This window comes from Piliocolobus tephrosceles, chromosome 2 (assembly GCF_002776525.5).
Source record: "Piliocolobus tephrosceles isolate RC106 chromosome 2, ASM277652v3, whole genome shotgun sequence".
NCBI lineage: Eukaryota > Metazoa > Chordata > Mammalia > Primates > Cercopithecidae > Piliocolobus > Piliocolobus tephrosceles.
Genome location: NC_045435.1, coordinates 46,374,191 through 46,380,203, shown reverse-complemented (window position 1 = coordinate 46,380,203; position 6,013 = coordinate 46,374,191).

The following is a 6,013-nucleotide window of genomic DNA, read 5'->3' as shown; positions in this document are numbered from 1 at the left end:
ACGATGAATTGAAGACCTAAATGTAAGAGCTAAAACTACAAAACCAACTGAAACGGCTTGTAGGATAAAGAGGGAGGAGAAAAAAAGAAAAATTGGAATACTAAAAAGAAAAATAGAATAATTAGACATGCTAGAATCACAGGAAAAATAGAAAAAAGAAAGAGTAGAAAGAAAATAATGAATAGACAAAAGATGGAAAGAGGATGTATGTGTAACGCAGAGCAGAAGGACCCAAGGCTGACTGGAGTGGAAAGGAGAAGGGAGATAGGGGCAAGGCAGGCAGCATGAAGAGCTGTAGATATGGGAGCCAGCGTCACAAAGGGTCCAGCCCAGGTGACCACATCCATGCCTGTGGCATTCGGGTGGACGGCGAAGCAGTTGTGCTTGTTGGCTCATGGTCACTGTTGTCTAATAACTGTGAGTCACATTTTTTCTGGGATTTCAAAAACTAAATAAACCTATTTATAATCCTCTCTTAACAGTATAAATTTAGTTCAGTGTTTTGTGAGCCCTTTTCGGTTTCAGATCCAGTTATTTGAGTATTGACACACCATCACAGTCTTACTGTGTGACACGGGCCTGTCTTGTACCAGTGTATCCAGGAGATGGCATTAGAGTTCTTAGATGTCAGCTCCATACACTTAAAACAGCACCCTCCAACAGAAATAAAAAATAAACTTGTGGCACATGCCTGTAATCCCAGCTACTTGGGAGGCTGAGGCAGGAGAATCGCTTGAACCTGGGAGGCGGAGGTTGCAGTGAGCTGAGATCGTGCCATTGCACTCCAGCCTGGGCAACAAGAGCGAAATTCCGTCTCAAATTTTAAAAAATAAGCCCAGAGTGTCATTTTCAATTTTCTAGCAACCATATTTAAAAAGTGAAATTATTTTTAACTCAGCATATCTAAAATATTCCAACATGTACTCAATATATGCAAATTATTAGTGAGAGCTGAAATTATTCTTTTCATGCTAAGAATTCAGAATTCACTGTGTATCCAGTTATAGCATATCTCAATTTGTATGCTAACTTTTCATCAGGAATACTTGATCTGTATTTAGGGTTTATAAAACATGCAGTTGAAAAACACAAATTCATATCCAAGTTGTTCCAAAGATACTTAAACATAGTAAAGTTTTTCAGTAACTGAATTGAATATCAAGTTTGAAAAAATAAAACCCAGTTCCTTAGTCATGCTAACCTCATTTCAGATGCTCAAAGGGTCCGTGTATCTAGTGCTGCTGTCCCGGACACAGCGGCTCTAAGTGATCTGCCTTTACACGCTTCCTGGTCCGACTATACATAATCCTCCCATTAGTAACTAAAGCATTAGCCAATACATTTCTCCCAGGCAGACATTAAACATTCACAGTACTCTGTGGCCATGTTTAACTTGGGAGCAAGCAGTGGCAAAAATCTCCTATAGAAAAACATGACCACACCTCATTCGTGCCTTTGTTGAGCTAAGCAAAATGCTTTAGATCAAAAATTGCCTGGAATTATTTACTTTCATTGTAATCTCTCCTCCAGGCCGTTGTGTGTTTTGGTAGTGTTCGTTTGAATTGGCTCAATAAATCATTTTGTTTGCTGCAGAATTCCCAAAGGAGAACATTCAGATCCATATACATGAGATTCCTGCTGCGTCTAGCCATACATTTACCAGACGTGTGGGGTCGTGTATTCCCTGTGAAAGCTCAAGTGCAGCCCGCAGGGAGGTTTTCAGCTGACCTTGTTGTGACATGCAGATGAGGTAGTTGAGTTTAGAATTTGGAACGGAGATGGGTACTGGTCTTCACAGTTAACACAACCTGGAGTTGCCCATGCCATACTGTGTCTTAAGTCAGTAAATTGAGCTAAGTCGGTTATTTGGCAAGCAGTTCATGTAAAAAACTACATGGCTAAGGTAAGTGATGATAATTGAAAGGAATTCATTGACCCACTGAAAAGATGAGAGTAGACGAAACTACCGCAGTCATGCTGCCTGCCCCGTTAGCTGGCTGGGTGAGGTGTTTTGCCCCGGTGGGCTGTGGACATTATCTTCATGTTTAAGGTGTGTGTACTGGGGGCAAGAGGCCAGGGATGGTGTGATTGGTGTAGGTCATTGTCTAGGAAAACTGGAAAATCCAAATGTTCAAAGGAAGTAAGGTGTTGTAGTGAAAACCTGTCATCTTGGCCTATTGATGTTTTGTTATGGTGTTTCTTAATAAATCCCAGGCTGCATCTATATAGTCACTCATAGTAAGTGAGCGTTTGTCCAGTGGTAGAAGTAGCCAGAAATATTGCATCTTTTCTGCCCTCAATTGAAACAGCTTCTTTCTCCACTATATTTCTTTTGTTTTTGTTTTTATTTTATTTTTATTTTTTTTTCTGAGATGGAGTCTCACTCTGCTGCCCGGGCTGGAGTGCACTGGCACAATCTCAACTCACTGCAACCTCCTCTCCCCAGGTTCAAGCAATTCTCCAGCCTCAGCCTCCCAAGTAGCTGGACTTACAGGCATGTACCACCACGTCCAGCTAACTTTTGTATTTTTAGTAGAAATGGGGTTTCACCCATGCTGGCCAGGCTGGTCTCGAACTCCTGACCTCAGATGATCTGCCCGCCTCGTCCTCCCAAAGTGCTTGGATTACAGGTGTGAGCCACCATACCCGGCCCTCCACTACATTCCTAATTGCCACATTCTCCCTAACTCTGAAAGCTCATATGCTTGGTAACAGTTTGGCCAGGTTTTAAGCATTTTCTCTGTTGTGTACTGCACTCCTTCCCCTCCACCTACCCCCGCCATTTTTTTTTTTGGTCATTATTCCCTGAGGTTGAACAGAGTGTCCACTTCCCTTCACGCCACCCTACACCACCTTCTCCACACACAGCCATAGTTGTTCACGGTTTTTGAAAACCAAAAAGTACAAGAGTGAGCCCTGTTCCCAGTACAGGTCTCCCAGGTTGCAAGTAGTCTGGTAACTGTGCCACTGTCTTTGCTGGAAACCGAGGTTTTATTGTTTTTCCAAAAATAATTACCTTTTCCTTAAAAAGAAAAGGCTTTGTATCTCTATGTTCAACTTACGATCTGTACAGGTTTTCATGGAATGTATAATCAGTGTATACACAGTATTTGGTTCTTCTTTCTTTAACATTTCTAAAACCGAGCTTCCTAGTTATTTTTAGTTGATGCCTAATAGTTCATCAGTTTAACGTACATCATTATTTCACTATAGGGAATGAAGTGACTATAAGCATCTTTTAGTACGATTTAACAAACATTGATCTTTATACAGATACCTTCCCCGACACTCCTCCCCCAATTTTGAAACTGTCCTCTGGGGTGCCACTTTCATTAGCGGGATCACTGGGTCAAAGAGATGGTCGATTTTGTGTTTCTTGATGGGTCTTGTCAGGAGAACCATCACAGTAAGGGCCCTTTGATACCACAGTGAATCTCCTTGTGAATCCACTCCAGGATGGCCACCATGAGATTCCAGTGTCACATTAAACCTTGGCTTTGCATGAAGTTAAGCTCAACCTTATGTGCAGTGGCCTCGACCCCGTTCACCCTAAGATCCACTTCTCTCTAGCCGAGCCCTTCTTTCCTTCTCTCTGCCGAGAGAATTCAAGCATCTGTCCAGAATGCTGTTTTATATGCTTAACAGTACAGAGAAAAGCATCTATTCATTTTCCTAGGCCCACTTCCATTTGTTTTATGCATCTAATGAGGGCTGATTCTCAGACCTGTCCTAGCCTAAAGCCATGCCTGCTCACAAATTGCAGTCACGTGCTGACATCTGGACTCACTGCCCTTATCAGAAGTATTTCTGATTAAAATCAGAGAGCCAGAAACTAGAGAAAATAGCAGAGAACGCCACGACCAGATAACCTGAAGAGGCTTAGTTTGATTTTCTTCTTAAGTATACAGCTGTGTATGCTTTGACTGAAAAATGTGTTCTGGATCAGTGCCCGTAAAGGGGTGGCGGTATGCCATCTCTCTGCTTTTAAATCTATGCCCATTTCCCTTCAGCTGCCTTCTGATTGAGTACCCTTGATTTTCCTGAAGCTCATTCAGAACTTCCCTTTTCCTCCTTGTCCTGCTTTTTGCGCCACCATGTACCCCTGGCAGTTTGCTGGGTCTGTGCCTTTTTATACCCTTCCAGGTACTCCTAGGACTGGAACTCCGTTTTTTGTTTTTTTTTTTTGAGACGGGGTTTCGTTCCCGTTGCCCAGGCTGGAGTGCAATGGCATGATCTCAACTCACTGCAACCTCTGCCTCCCGGGTTCAGGCAATTCTCCCGCCTCAGCCTCCTGAGTAGCTGAGATTACAGGTGCACACCAGCACATCCAGCTACTTTTTGTGTTTTTACTGGAGACAGGGTTTCACCTATGTTGGCCAGGCTGATCTTGAACTCCTGACCTTAGGTGATCTGCCCGCCTTGGCCTCCCAAAGTGCTGAGATTACAGGAGTGAGCCACCATGCCTGTCCTGAACATCCTTTTTGATTGTAGGCAGAAGTAAGTGTGCTGTGGGTGCAGCTCACATCCTTGGCTAACCCCTAGCAGCAGCTGTCCATCTTGCACTCACCCCACCGTACTTCCCTCCATGCTGCCAGCAGCGGAAGGAGCACTCTTACAGTGCAGATGCCTCCTTTGTTTGCCAACTTCAGTAGTTTCCCATCAGCTACAAGATCAAGCTCAGGCTGCTCTCACCTGGTCCTACCCTCTTCACCTGTACACTACCCTGTAGCAGCCTCCAGTTCCTTGCTGTTCCCCAAACTTGTCAGGGCTGTTTGGAGCCTTCAGCCCATACAAGAGCTGTGCCCATCACCTGGAATACAACCTTTGACCACTTCAAATAATGACCTTTTTTCTACTTAACATTTACTGATCACTCAACTGTGCTGTGTGTGTGCTGGTCCTTCACACACACCACCTCACTAATCCTCACAGTCCTTGAAGGTGGGGACTAGTGTCACATGTGGCCATTGGGAACATCACACAAATCAAAGGCTGGGTTCAAGGTCACATCGCCTGAACACACATTCATGTGACATGAGAACCTTAACTCTAGGCCTTCCAGTGACACTTCCTTCTCTGGGTTTCCATTCCGCCTTGCAGAGAGCACTGTGACTTACTGTAGCCTTCTGGGTGTGTGTCTCCCCTCTCTACTGTGAGCCCCTCGAGAGGAAGGCCCGTGCCTTCCCCATCCCTGTCCCAGAAGCTGACTGGAAACAGCGGAGACATGCAGCATATTGTTGACTGAAGAAGGTGCTGCGTCCATGGTCATCCCTCATATCTTTTGTAAATTTCTTATACATTTTATTTCTTTGTGGGAATTGCATCTTGAAGCTTTGTTTATAGCCATCTACGTGGGTCCCTTAGGCTATGTGGCTTACTTTAATACCACAGATATTTTTCCATTTCTGGCATGTAGCAGCGCTGGGCTTAGCATTGTAGAGATTATAAAAGAGAAGACATGGCCCCTGCCCTCCAATTGCAGAGATGGTACCATATGGGGCACAATTAGCCATTAAAGACAACACATTTCAGTATTTGCATGGAGTATTTGATTATATAGCCGATGCAAATTCTTGGGAATGACATACAAGGCCCTGCAAGATCTGATTCTAGACCACTTTCCAAGTTTCATCTGCTACTCTCCCACAGATCCCCCCACACCCCAGCCATTGCATGTATTGAGGTACGTGCAGTCTTTGGAGCCCACCATGCTTCCAGTGTCACCATCTCTTGGTAGGTGCTGTTCCTTCTTCCTAGAATGCCTGTCTTCTTCCTATCTGCCTGGCAACTTCTTACTCATCTTTTAGAACACTGTCTAGTGCCAATTCTTTTCTTTTCTTTTTTTTTTTTTTTTTTCATGGCCTTCGTACATTTTTCTGTATTGTGACCCTTATCACATAAGTCGATTTTGTAAGTCTGCCCTGCCTATTAGCTGCTGAGCTACTTGAGGTCAAGATCCAGGTCTCAGTGATGGAAAAATGAATGACAAAATAGAAACTGGATAAATGGAAAG